Source organism: Vicugna pacos, unplaced genomic scaffold, assembly GCF_048564905.1.
Source record: "Vicugna pacos unplaced genomic scaffold, VicPac4 scaffold_113, whole genome shotgun sequence".
Lineage (NCBI taxonomy): Eukaryota > Metazoa > Chordata > Mammalia > Artiodactyla > Camelidae > Vicugna > Vicugna pacos.
Genome location: NW_027328793.1, coordinates 1 through 12,689, shown reverse-complemented (window position 1 = coordinate 12,689; position 12,689 = coordinate 1). Strand labels below are relative to the sequence as shown.

General features: G+C 56.0%; 2 long non-coding RNA genes across 2 annotated transcripts; both read right to left on the bottom strand.

Annotated features, from left to right (window-relative positions):
• Positions 1-1,032: 1,032 nt before the first annotated feature.
• On the bottom strand, positions 1,033-2,368 carry LOC140694933 (uncharacterized). Its single transcript, XR_012070597.1, has 3 exons — positions 2,201-2,368; positions 1,787-1,876; positions 1,033-1,127 (listed from the first exon to the last, which is right to left on the bottom strand). It is a non-coding gene; the product is annotated as an uncharacterized lncRNA (long non-coding RNA).
• A 7,629-nt stretch (positions 2,369-9,997) lies between these two features.
• On the bottom strand, positions 9,998-11,807 carry LOC140694959 (uncharacterized). The gene is made up of 3 exons (XR_012070616.1): positions 11,296-11,807; positions 10,889-10,978; positions 9,998-10,228 (listed from the first exon to the last, which is right to left on the bottom strand). It is a non-coding gene; the product is annotated as an uncharacterized lncRNA (long non-coding RNA).
• Between the last annotated feature and the right edge of the window lie 882 nt (positions 11,808-12,689).

Genomic DNA, 12,689 nt, shown 5'->3' with positions numbered 1-12,689 from the left:
GGCGTGGGGTCTGCTCCCCTTCTGATGAGCAGCCCCATCTCGTGACAGGTGGGAGCAGTGGATGGGCATACTTTGGTGCTCAATTTTTGCACCTAAATGTGAGATTCCAGGGAAGAAGAGTTGAATTATTTGTAATTCCTCATGACTAGTCTCTCTAACCAGTGTCTTCCCGCTATTTTAATCTTTTATAAAACAATAGGAAAAAAACTTGCCTGACTGAAATGAAATATGGAAGTTAGGGTCCAGCCTCACTGTTGGTCTGTGCCCCATGCAGACCTAGGGAGTCCTGGGCCCTTTGGGCAGATGGGGATAGCGACCTCCAGGCAGAGGCCTCGGTGAAACAGCACAATCCAGGGCTGCTGGGAACAGCATTTAGTAGAGTGAGTGATGGCTGTCATTGTGATTTAGGGAAAAAAACCCATCCCAGCCCAGAGTGGAGTGTGGGCTCTAATTGTGGCAGATGCTAAATCTCCTGCATCCTCAGAGAAAGTCAGTGGGTGCCTCTGTCCCCCTTGAGAACAGGTTAAGTTGTATCCCTGCCCTGGACCTTCCAAAGCTTCCTGCCTGATGACCCTGTGGGGTGGTGTGAAGCATGGTCAGGAAAGGAGCGCGGTCACCATGGAGACCTGAGAACTGCCAGTGGGGAGCCTGGACCACTGGGAAGCCGTGGACAGAGGGAGGCGCAGGATGAGACCCCAGGAGATCGCACAGGAGGAAAGGTGGGGTGCGCGGGTTCCATGCTCTGGAAGCGCTCAGACTTTTTTCAGGTTCTGTGTCATGCGGGCTTGTGGGGGGAACCTAGTAACTGAGGGTGTAAGCCTGGGTGTGCTTGAGCTGTGACCGCCATGCGGCAGGCTCCACGGTGCTGCTGGTGAGGAGAAAGTATTCACCGGACACTTGTTAAAAATGGTAGGAAAGAATTTATTCAAGGCTAGTGCCAAAAGGGAGAGAGATCGGACTCCACTCCAGATACAGCAAAGACATCTGAGGGTTCTTGGCCACCGGGCAGAGTATGCGGCTCTGTGGATGGAGAGGTACCAAGAGGAGCTTGGTCAGGTATCGAGCACCAGGATTCTTGATTCAGGGCAGCCAAGGACTTGGACATCAGGGGTGGGGGATGAGGAATTCTAAGAAGAGCCAAGATAAAATGGAACAAGAACAAGAAGTGTACATTGCCCTCCGAGGTGTTAAGGCTTCTTATAAACTTATGGACAGTCATCTGACGGGGTAAAATTGGAGGCCGAGAAACAAACCCAAACAGGTCAATGTGTAGGGCCTTAGCACCTAGAGAGAAGGCCTTACACATTGGGAGGAGAGGCAGAGAAAACTGTCCACCTGGAGAACACTGGCTCACAGAACAAGGGAATCCCCCTGGTGTCCCTTGGACGGTGCACTGGGTCTGGTGTCCCAGCCAGCGGGGCCTTTGAGCACAGGTCACTGGCGGGGAAGAAAAGCGGGCAGGGGGATCCAGATGAGAGGAGCAGTGCAGCAACTTGGGGCAAGGATGCAGATACCAAAGCTGGGCCTGTCTGACAGGGAGCTCAGGAGGGATTCAGCTGCTGCTCTGGGAGGTGGCAGGAGGTAGGGGGAGATACCCCGACCCTGGCTCCTGAAGCACCCCTCCCCTCCCTTCCTACTTTGGTCCCGCACAGCGCCCCTCATTCCATCCTGCCTTGGCCTACCTGTGCCCCACATAGACCCCGATGCTTCCCTCCCCATTGCCTGACCTCGAGCCTCGCTGCCTGCCTTTGACCATCCCCAGCATCCCCATCCTCCCTTGACCTACCTGCACCTGGGGTTCCATCCTGCTTCCCTGCTGGGGACTGGCCTTCTTGGATATGTGCATCTCCTGGCAGGCTCTGGAGCCCTGAAGTACCTGAAATAACCGTAAGTTAAGGAAAAGAATAAAGTTCAATGATAAAGAAAATTTCTATAATTTTATTCATTGACTAAAGTTTTTTACATTTAGATATAAAATATGCATATCTGTGTGCATATGCATGAATATATTTGGGGTATTTTTGTAACAAAATTACATATTAACATTTTATTTCTTTAAAAAATTTAAGCATTCTGGCAAAATGTTAGCATTTAAAAATCTTTCTTTTAAGAAATCAAATAATATGCAAATGCTTGAAGTTTCTTTTTCACCTTTCCTTTATCCCATTCCCTTCCTTCCATCCAAAGAGGTAACTGTTACCTGAAGTCAGTGTTGTTTTACTTTCCCAGCTGCTTTTTTTTTTCGCCAGTCCCGCGGCCGGGCGAGTGTGGGGCTCCAGCGAAAGCATGAGGGGCGGGTTCCTCTCCCGATCTCAAAAGATCTCCTAAAACGGCAGCGGCGTGGCCACCCTGCCGCTGCCTCACGCGGCCCACGAAGCATTCAAAGCGCCCGCACCGAGGTACCCGGCGCTCCCGATTGGCTGAGCCGGACCAGCGCCCCTGGGCGGGGCCGGCCCCCACGCAACGGCCGCGGGTCCCTCCCCGCTGCTGAGCATGCGCGCAATCCCCACAGGAAAGAGTCTGCGCACACCGCCGCCCGAACTCCGTCTCTCGCCGCGGCTCCATCCTCTGTCCGCGAAGGCTTGTCGGCTCCGCGGGACAGCAAGAGCTGCGGCCGGCAGGGGCTGTGCGGACCCAAGGCGGCTGCGGTGGCGCCGGCCTGTGGAAAATGCCAGCAGGCTGCGCTTCTGTTCGTTGCTCCCCGCTCCCCCACCCCGGAACCCCCTGCGACCGCCGGGGAACAGCCCGCCCACGCAGGGAGTACCGCAGCGAGACGCTTCGGCGGGAACGAGGCCGACGGCCGGCTGTGCCGTTTGCGCCCTTGAGGTGAGTACGGCGACGGCGGCGGGGCGCGGGGCGCCGGAAGGAGGGAGGATGCGGTGGTTGCCGCCCCGGGTCCCCGCGTACGGAGGGAGGCCCCCGGGCCTCTGCGGGGCGGGGAAGGCGGTCGCCGGCAGTCTGGGCGCCGGGGGCCACGGCTGGGGGCGCAGGGAGCACCCCGGAAACCTTGTCGCTCCCAACCCTGAGCACCCTGGAGCCTATGTTGCTCCCTATCCCTCCCCTGGCCCCAAAGCTGTGCCCCCTCCGCTTGGGCGCTCTGCTGACGGGCGCGGAAGCCTCCGTGGAGCTCGGGCCGCCGCCAAGCCCGCCCCGCGCCAAGCCCGCCCCGCGCCTGGACTCTCAGAGTCGCCCGCGGCCTGCCTGGCCAGAGCGGGCTGGTGCCCTTGCCTCCCGCTCCTGCCCAACTGATCTGACTCCTTTATAATTTGGAAATCTTCCATTCTCACAAGGTAGGTTCTTTTTCCATTATAGGAAATTATAACTCTCCTTTGACAATTTTGTTTTTTGGTACTTTCTTTGACGTGACAAAGGGATGATTTTATCCTTTGGAAAGTCTAAGCCAACCAAATGCATAGTGACATTTAGGTCCAAGGGCAAAACAATCAGTTTCTTCCTATCACCGATTATGCTGTGGACATGAAAAGCATAAAAGTTGCAAAGAGAGGCACCCTTCATTGCAGATCTTTAGGCTGCTTAGTGGCTCGTTTGGCTAGCATAGGAGTTACAGAGAAATAGGAAAGACATCGCCTAATGTGTTCTGAAAGGTGGCTTTTTGTACAACTGTATACTCTGCCCTTCAAATTCTTTCAAGTTGTTTTTATAACATATAAAATTGAGCATGTAAATATATACATTTATGTATAATATTTATTTTGTTGCATATAAATGTGTATATGTTGAATGGAATATGTCTATTATCCACTCAATGTATCATCGTAATAAAAGACCAGGAGAGAATTAGATTTCTGAAATAAAGATAGCCTATGAGTAGCTTTCTTTCTGGAATAAATGAAATAAGCTTTTCATCCTCAGTATCTTTCCTTTAAAAATGGGCGTGACTTTTGCTCGTTCCCAGCTCCGGTGTTCCTTCTCCTCATCTGTGTCTCTCAGCGCCTGTCTTGTCTCTCGCTCTCTCTGTTTCTATCTGTATCTACCTGTCTGTGTTTCAGTCTCTCTGTCCCTTTTCCTGGATGCATGTGCGTGTACATTTACGTGCGTATCTGTGTATTTACGTGTTTGTATCGTTCGGGCCCAGGGCAGGTCACTTCTGAAAATGCCTTGATGACATACTGATTCTTTTCATGTTGCTGAAGTTAAAACTTCTTTGCAAGTTGTGAGAGCACTTTGGTGGGGTCAGCTCTATGGATCGGCACTGACGGGAAAGGGCTGCGCCTGTGGCCCTGTGATGCTTCCTGCACACTGTTTCCCTGGAGAGGTGTGTCTGTTCTCTCATCCCTCTGGGGTATCTGCTGGGGCCTCTGCCTCCTCACGTTGTCACCAGGGCTGGCTGTCACCAGGCTAAAGACCTGCCATCGTCATGGTGACCAGTGCTGTCCCCACAGTGTGTCCGACTGCCTGTGTCCTCCCCCGAGAGGTCGAGCACGTCTAACGCACACTGGCCACCTGCTGTGCCTCTTCTTGGATCTGCGTGTGTGTTTTGTTTGTTTAGAGCGCTGGGTTTCGAGAGGTTTTTGGACCCCGGGGATGTGTAGCCTTTCTCCAAGCTTGGAACCTCGCGGGTCGTGGAGTCTCTTTCCGGGTATATTTCTGGGCTTTTGCTGGTTTCTTGGTTTGTGTGCTTTTGTTTTTGCCCCAGGAAGAGCTAAGCATCTCCCTTCTGTCTTGTGGCTGTGGCATCCCAGGGGGAAGAGCAGCGCCTCCCCCGAGGTTATGCAGAGAGTTACCGAAAGGGCTTCATTTTGCACATGACATCTTTAGCCCACCTGGATTTCCCTTTCCAATAATCAAAATGCGATTTCAAGTGAAAACAAAAGAAAACATCACCAGTCCCCGCTTAAGCCACGTGGGCAGGCAGGCAAAGCCAGCTTTCCTGTGGCTTCATTGACAGGGAACATCCAGGAGAGGTAAAGACACCCAGAGGGGAAGAGGACTCGGGGCTGTCAGGGGCTGGGGAATGAGGTGTTGCGGGCAGAGCGTGCTGTGGATCCAAGTTTTTACTTTGAAGAAAGGAATGGTGTGAGCCTGCAGGTAGTGATGGTCGTACATCATCGTGAAGGCACCTAGTGCTCCTGAATTGCACAATTCCAGAGGGACAAAGTCAATATTGTTTTAAAAGAAACTTAAAAGGGCAAAATAAAGGATGCCATAGCCGATATGAAACAAACAGAGGAAAGTGAAGAAAAACCTAACGCAAATCACTTCAGGGGAATGGAAGTCAAGGTTGGGTGCGGGAGGGGATTCATGGTGGGATTTTGAAGAAGAAGGTGCGGGTGGGCGCAGAGGGGGCTCAGCCCCAGGGGCTGATGATGCCTGAAATGGTTCTCAGTGGCCCAGCGGTCCAGCTGCAGGTGCAGCATCTTCAGGACCTTTGGAAGCAGCAGGAGCTGTGGGACCTTCAGGATCAGCAGGAACTGCGGGAACTTCTGGAGGAGCAGGAGCTGCGAAATCGTCAGGAGCAGTAGGAGCTGCTGGAGGGGCAGGAGCGGCAGGATCTTCTGGAGCAGCGTTAGCTGCTGGAGCTACAGAAGCTGCAGGAGCAGCAGGAGGGAGCTCGGGGTCTCCTGCTGGATCCTGATGGTCCTGGTTTTGGTCTGTGGCATCTTTCCCTGCCCGCGCCTGCTCTGGATCTGTGACTGTTGGAAGTGGAGAGAGCTTTCAGTCTCGTGGATGCGCTCGCTCGTGCTTTGAGAGAGGAAAACTTGAGCCACGTGCCTCCCTTTCCGTGGGCCTCTTCAAGGGCGGACATCTTCCCAGAGCTTTGTGGACAGCTCCTACCCAGCAAGTGCCCACAGGATGTGTTTTGTGACTGAACTCTTGTAGGCAGGTGGTCTGAGGCCAATGTTTGCTCTGGTGCCAGCAGCAGCCTCCGGGGACACCTCCCTGTGTGGCCCAGCCCTCGGCCCTCCCTCAGCTGCGCAGGTTCACCAGCCCCGCCCTTCTCACCTTGGGGCTGTGCCTCGGTGGGCTCCTGGTCTTCCACCTGACTCCCAGGGAGCTGCTCCCTGGGACATGTGGGATAGGGTTAGGGTTAGGGTTATGGTCAGAGCTGGGTCTGCTGAGCTGCCTGTCAGCCGCGGGCAGGACCCTGGCGTGCCGCCTGGGCGGTTTCTGGGGAGGAGGCCGTCGTGGTGGTGGGGACCCTTCCGTGTGCAGACTCACCCGGAGCTGGTGCTGGCCCTGAGAAGCGTGCAGCGGCCCCTCGCTCGGGGAGGCGGCGTGGGTGTCCCGATCCAGCGTCTCCTGCAGTCTCCGGCTCTGCAATGACAGTGAGTGGCAGCGGGCCCGGCCTGGAGGTCTCAGAGCCCTGCCCGGCCAGGGCCACACCCGCTTCTGCCCGCTCGACCCTCTGCTGCCAGATCAGACTGGGACCTTGGTCAGCTGAGACGGCCACCCGGGAGGGAAGAGACACAGCCAGAGGGCACGGGCTTGGACTCGTGTGGCAGGTCCCTGCCCGGCTGGCCACAGCCCAGCCCGCCAGCTGGGACCCGGGGTGCGGACGTGACAGGCCCCCCAGGCCTCTGACCTGCTCGTGCTTGAGGCAGGCCCCCCAACCCAGCCCAACATGACAGCCCACCTCCACCAGCAAAGGGAAGGGGATGTGGGGCTATACCCGGGTGGGGCCTGAGTGGTGGCCTGGGCTGGTCGGGCCTGCCCCGGGCCTCCCTGGGTTACCTTTGGGTCCCTGTGGCCAAAAGGCCAGAGGCGCCTGGGGTGAGAGCTGAGCCAGCACCGGCACCACTGGCCCAGCCCCTGGCTGCGGTCCTTCCGGGCACCGCAGCCTCGGTGTGTTGGGACGCAGCAGAACATGGGTGACTGAGTTGAGCTGAGTTCACCAACCGGGTGAGCTGAGTAGGGGCTTCTCGACAGAGTGGGTGCCCGGTGACCTCGGGTCTAAATTCTGTTGGGTTCGGTTGCCAGGGAAGTGAGGTCACTTCCCAGGGTCCCCTTCCCCAAGCTGCCACACTCAGGGTATTCTCTGACGGCCATGACTTGATTTCCCCCAGAAATCCTGACCCCGGTTGTGGGAGGGCAGCAGCTCTGGGACACAGTGGTGGCCTTGACTCCCACCAAGTTCCCAGTGGTGCCTGGGTGTCTGTCTCCAATGTCTCCTAGAGAGGAAGAAAGCCTCTTTTCACTTTTCTTTTACTGCAGTCCTGCAGCATCAAGGCACTGAATTGGTCCCATTCTCCCTAGTTCGTCCTTTGTTTCATTTTGTTGTGTTTTGGTTTTGAGTATATGTGATGGCCTTAGGGGAGAGGCACAGGTGTGTGTTGGTGCAGGGATTCTGGAGGGAAGAGCCGGCAGCCCCCCGCCCACCTCCCTCCCAGTTACCCAGGGAGCCACTCACGTTCAGCACCTCTCAGCTAACAGTGACACCTGCAAAGTTGTCCTGGTGTTGTTGGAGCCCTTAGCTCATGCGTGCACGGTGCTTGTGGTGCCTGGTCGGCTGGTTCGGAACAGCCATGGAGGTCCCCAGGCATCGGCTTTGCCCCACCGCCCATCCCCGTATGTGCCCAGGCACAGAGTCACCCTCACTTAGGCCTCATGCTGTGAGTTTGGGATAGCACATGGGCTGTGAGCTGAGCCCTGACTGTGCTTTAATGAAGGATCTCTAGCAAAGTCACACAGCATTGGCCTGAAAACTCCCTGCCTTATCTTAGCGTACGTTCTATCCTAAAACTGTATCCGGCAGCGCCACCTGCCAGCGCGTCTTAGAAAACACAGACTCTTCCCTCAGTGAGGACACTTGTCCTGTCTCTTTCCGTAAGGCCTCTTTGACATCAGCCAGGGGGAGAACGCGGGCCCCCAGATGCCCTCATACTCCACACGCTTCTCCACTTATGTGGAGCCAACCCAGCCCCCAATGCCTGATCAGAGCCCTCCCGTGTCCCCGTCATGCTGTGCAGCGATGTAGGTGGTCACTGTTCCTTCCTGGGGATGAGAGGACATACAAGAACAGATTTCACTGAAAATGTTCGGGAGGCGAGATGGGGATCATGATGGATGGTGAGCAGTTGGCAGCTGCTGGAGCATGGGTGTCCTGGGCTCCCCCAGGCACTGACTTCTGTGGTTCCAGGCAGATCAGACTTTGGATGGGTTGGATTCCAAAACAGCTGGCAGTCGTTGACTAAGAATTGGTGTTTAAACAGCGAGGAAGTCCCAGACCAACCCCCAAGAGATCTGTCCACCGCTCGGGCTTTGTAAACTTGCGCAGGGCCGCCTGCAGGCATAGCCACGCAGCGTCCCGTCCGCGGGCTCTCCCTCCCCGGGGCATGTGCATTGGGCAGTGGGCCCACCAGCAGCCAGAACTTGTTTCTTGCCTCCCACCAGCAACTCCCACGCCCCCTGAGGCCCGGGCACAAAGCACACGTCTCAGGGGACCACCCCCACGTCCTGGGACTCCTGATGAATATACCGTGGCCTCTTCTGCCGGCCTGGAGCGCCGGCTCTCCCCACCCAGGCATCAGTCCCAGACAGGCCCGCAGTTCTGCCTTTGGCCCTGGCGAAACCTTGGCTGCACAAGCCCTTTGCACTCAGCATTGCATGCTGTAAAGTTCCTAATTGTGTGTCACTTAGTGTGGATTCCAAGACACGCAGCATGCGCAAAGGGACAGGCCCCGGTCACCACGGGTCGTCCACCGGCTGGCCGCAGTGCGTCCCGCCCCGGCGGGTCCTGGCCCCCGCGCCTCAGCGGCTCCCGCACCCCTCCTGCAGCGCTCCCACTGGGCCCCGGCCCCCTCCCCGTCTCTTGTGCACACTGACTGCACACCACCCTGCACACGCGGAGATGATGTAAGGTGATCATGGCCACCTCTTAGCAGCAGATTCCACTCTCATTTAAGGTAAACCCAAAGCCCACTCTTGGGTTCTCTTTACGCACTGAGAAGGGTTGTGGGAACCCTTCAGTCCTTCCGTGTCCCTTCCTGGGCACAGAGTGGCCCGGGTGACACATCCTCCCACCAGTAGAGCTCACTGAGAACGCTTCTGTAGACGTGGAAATGAGATGTCTGTATCAGAAGGACCACAACTCAATATCACTGGGTAACTTCTCATGATAGATTTGTATAATCAATACGGGTCTATTTTTACATCCACTGCACACTGTAGAGCACCTTCCAGGCTTTTCCAAGATTGTTAAATTGAGACAAGTCATTGAATAATTTGTCCTATTTTTATTTAAAAACAAAGTGGACTGAAATGTTAAATGTGAATGTACATTTCTTAATTGCAACTTTTGTACTGAGTGTTTGCACTATACTCTCTGGAATCTTATTTAACAAAAATAATGGAAAAAAATTGCTTGACTAAACTCCGTGGCCAATTTAATTGAAAAACAGACGACTGTGTGGATGTTTTAAAGACACTCCTGTGTGTTTCACGTACCCTGTCATTTTCTACAATGCAGTCACCTGTCCTCCTTCGGGGCCCTGGCGTGGGGTTTGCTCCCCTTCTGATTGTGTGAGTGATGGCTGTTATTGTGATTTAGGGAAAAAAATCCATCCCAGCCCAGAGTGGAGTGTGGGCCCTAATTGTGGCAGATGCTAATTCTCCTGCATCCTCAGAGAATGTCAGTGGGTGCCTCTGTCCCCCTTGAGAGCAGGTTAAGTTGTATCCCTGCCCTGGAACTTCCAAAGCTTCCTGCCCAATGAGCCTGTGGGGTGGTGTGAAGCATGGCCAGGAGAGGAGCACGGTCACCATGGAGATCTGAGAACTGCCAGTGGGGAGCCTGGACCACTAGGAAGCCATGGGCAGAGGGAGGCGCAGGATGAGACCCCAGGAGAACGCACTGGAGGAGAGGTGGGGTGCGCGGGTTCCACGCTCTGGAAGCGCTCAGACTTTTCTCAGGTTCTGTGTCGTGCGGGCGTGTGCGGGAAACCTAGTAACTGAGGGTGTAAGCCTGGGTGTGCTTGAGCTGTGACCGCCACGCGGCAGGCTCCATGGTGCTGCTGGTGAGTAGAAAGTATTCACTGGACACTTGTTAAAAATGGTAGGAAAGAGTTTATTCAAGGCTAGTGCCAAAAGGGAGAGAGATCGGACTCCACTCCAGATACAGCAAAGACAGCTGAGGGTTCTTGGCCACCGGGCAGAGTATGCGGCTCTGTGGATGGAGAGGTACCAAGAGGAGCTTGGTCAGGTATCGAGCACCAGGATTCTTGATTCAGGGCAGCCAAGGACTTGGACATCACGGGTGGGGGATGAGGAATTTCTAAGAAGAGCCAAGATAAAATGGAACAAGAACAAGAATTGTACATTGCCCTCCTAGCCCTATAAGGCTTCTTATAAACTTATGGACAGTCATCTGACAGGGTAAAATTGGAGGCCGAGAAACAAACCCAAACAGGTCAATGTGTAGGGCCTTAGCACCTAGAGAGAAGGCCTTGCACATCGGGAGGAGAGGCATGGAAAACTGTCCACCTGGAGAACACTGGCTCACAGAACAAGGGAATCCCCCTGGTGTCCCTTGGACGGTGCACTGGGTCTGGTGTCCCAGCCAGCGGGGCCTTTGAGCACAGGTCGCTGGCGGGGAAGAAAAGCGGGCAGTGGGATCCAGATGAGGGGAGCTGTGTAGCAACTTGCAGCAAGGATGCAGATACCAAAGCTGGGCCTGTCCGACAGGGAGCTCAGGAGGGATTCAGCTGCTGCTCTGGGAGGTGGCAGGAGGTTGGGGGGGATACCCCGACCCTGGCTCCTGAAGCACCCCTCCCCTCCCTTCCTACTTGGGTCCCACACAGCAGCCCTCACTCCATCCTGCCTTGGCCTACCTGTGCCCCACATAGACCCCGATGCTTCCCTCCCCATTGCCCAACCTCGAGCCTGCCTGCCTGCCTCCGACCATCCCCAGCATCCCCATCCTCCCTTGACCTACCTGCACCTGGGGCTCCATCCTGCTTCCCTGCTGGGGACTGGCCTTCATGGATATGTGCATCTCCTGGCAAGCACTGGAGCCCTGAAGTACCTGAAAGAATAGTAAGTTAAGGAAAAGAATAAAGTTCAATGATAAAGAAAATTTCTATACTTTTATTCATTAAATAATGTTTTTTACGTTTAGATATACAATATGCATATCTGTGTGCATATCATGAATATATTTTGGGTATTTTTGTAACAAAATTATAAACATTTTATTTCTTTAAAAAATTTAAGCATTCTGGCAAAATGTTAGCATTTAAAAATCTTTCTTTTAAGAAATCAAATAATATACAAATGCTTGAAGTTTCTTTTTCACCTTTCCTTTATCCCATTCCCTTCCTTCCATCCAAAGAGGTAACTTACCTGAAGTCAGTGTTGTTTTACTTTCCCAGCTGTTTTTTTTTTCCGCCAGTCCCGCGGCCAGGCGAGGGTGGGGCTCCAGCGAAAGCATGAGGGACGGGTTCCCCTCCCGATCTCAGAAGATCTCCCAAAACGGCAGCGGCGTGGCCAGCCTGCCCCTGCCTCAGGCGGCCCACGAAGCATTCAAAGCGCCCGCGACGGGGTACCCGGCGCTCGCGATTGGCTGAGCCGGACCAGCGCCCCTGGGCGGGGCCGGCCCCCACCCAACGGCCGCGGGTCCCGCCCCGCTGCTGAGCATGCGCGCAATCCCCACAGGAAAGAGTCTGCGCACACCGCCGCCCGAACTCCGTCTCTCGCCGCGGCTCCATCCTCTGTCCGCGAAGGCTTGTCGGCTCCGCGGGACAGCAAGAGCTGCGGCCGGCAGGGGCTGTGCGGACCCAAGGCGGCTGCGGTGGCGCCGGCCTGTGGAAAATGCCAGCAGGCTGCGCTTCTGTTCGTTGCTCCCCGCTCCCCCACCCCGGAACCCCGTGCGACCGCCGGGGAACAGCCCGCCCACGCAGGGAGTACCGCAGCGAGACGCTTCGGCGGGAACGAGGCCGACGGCCGGCTGTGCCGTTTGCGCCCTTGAGGTGAGTACGGCGACGGCGGCGGGGCACGGGGCGCTGGAAGGAGGGAGGATGCGGTGGTTGCCGCCCCGGGTCCCCGCGTACGGAGGGAGGCCCCCGGGCCTCTGCGGGGCGGGGAGGGCGGTCGCCGGCAGTCTGGGCGCCGGGGGCCACGGCTGAGGGCGCGGGGAGCACCCTGGAGCCCTTGTCGCTCCCCACCATGAGCACCCAGGAGCCCTTGTCGCTCCCCACCCTGAGCACCCCGGAGCCCTTGTCGCTCCCCACCCTGAGCACCGCGGAGCCCTTTTCGTCCCCACACTCAGCAACCCGGAGCCCTTGTCGCTCCCCACCCTGAGCACCACGGAGCCCTGGTCGGTCCCCACGCTGAGCACCCTGGAGCCCTTGTTGCTCCCTATCCCTCCCCTGGCCCCAAAGCTGTGCCCCCTCCGCTTGGGCGCTCTGCTGACGGGCGCGGAAGCCTCCGTGGAGCTCGGGCCGCCGCCAAGCCCGCCCCGCGCCTGGACTCTCAGAGTCGCCCGCGGCCTGCCTGGCCAGAGCGGGCTGGTGCCCTTGCCTCCCGCTCCTGCCCAACTGATCTGACTCCTTTATAATTTGGAAATCTTCCATTCTCACAAGGTAGGTTCTTTTTCCATTATAGGAAATTATAACTCTCCTTTGACAATTTTGTTTTTTGGTACTTTCTTTGACGTGACAAAGGGATGATTTTATCCTTTGGAAAGTCTAAGCCAACCAAATGCATAGTGACATTTAGGTCCAAGGGCAAAACAATCA